Source organism: Diachasma alloeum, unplaced genomic scaffold (genome assembly GCF_001412515.2).
Source record: "Diachasma alloeum isolate Michigan unplaced genomic scaffold, Dall2.0 Dall_scaffold_00810, whole genome shotgun sequence".
Lineage (NCBI taxonomy): Eukaryota > Metazoa > Arthropoda > Insecta > Hymenoptera > Braconidae > Diachasma > Diachasma alloeum.
Window position 1 is genome coordinate 174,107 of NW_021680940.1, and position 955 is coordinate 175,061.

The following is a 955-nucleotide window of genomic DNA, read 5'->3' on the forward strand; positions in this document are numbered from 1 at the left end:
TGATGATGAGTGTGGAAAGTGTGCGGTATTTAAGGAGAGTGCAAGGATGTGATTGGTGGAAAATTTGGAGAAGGGATGAGTAAAATCCTGGCTTCCGATTGGTCCGGCGCTGTAAGTTCTCGCCGGTGAGCTGTGATTGGCTCGGGGATCCCGGCGGGGAAATTTCCGTCGTGACGTCACGGGCGCCAGTCAGGCGGACGAGGGATTATGGACGCCAGGTGATGATGAGGGATTAGGACGCATGGAGGATTATTGCAATAAACGGGTCATGAGGTTTGTGATACGGAAATGGATTTTTAATGTGGGAATTGGCCCAATGTCTCGACAGGAAAATTGGGGAATTGGCCCAATGTCTAAAGAGGAAAATTGAGTGTGTGTATGTGTGTGCGTGTCTGAATGACAGAGATGTAGTGGAGACACAGTCACCACACTATACTAACTAAATTGTCGTCTCGTCCAACTTCAGATTGTTCACTCTCTATCACCTCGGTTGATGATTCTACTATTTGCTCGCCACTTTCAATTGGGATTTCTTCATCCGAAAATTCATCTAGCTTAGCTGTGACACTACGCTTTATATATTTTGTTATCTCAGTCTCACCTCCTACCATATTGGCTATAACTCGTCTAGTTGTATTCTTCTGGAATTGTTTACTGACCTGACTATACTTATTTATTTCCAAATCTATAATCCAATATGGTTTTCTATACACACCGGAGATAAATAATTCATTAGAATCTGGGTTACATATGTCTATTCTTTTGTCGTCCAGATAAATCCCAAGACCTATACCACGATTCTACGAAACGTCTTAGTGACAGTAAGTTAGCTTGAAGAGCATCAGCAAATATAACCTCGTCTATCACAAATTTCTTTCCATTTAACAGTTCGATTTCTACCTGATCTACTCTCTCCGTTTTCAAGTCCGCATTTTCATTTTTATTTGCACATTTA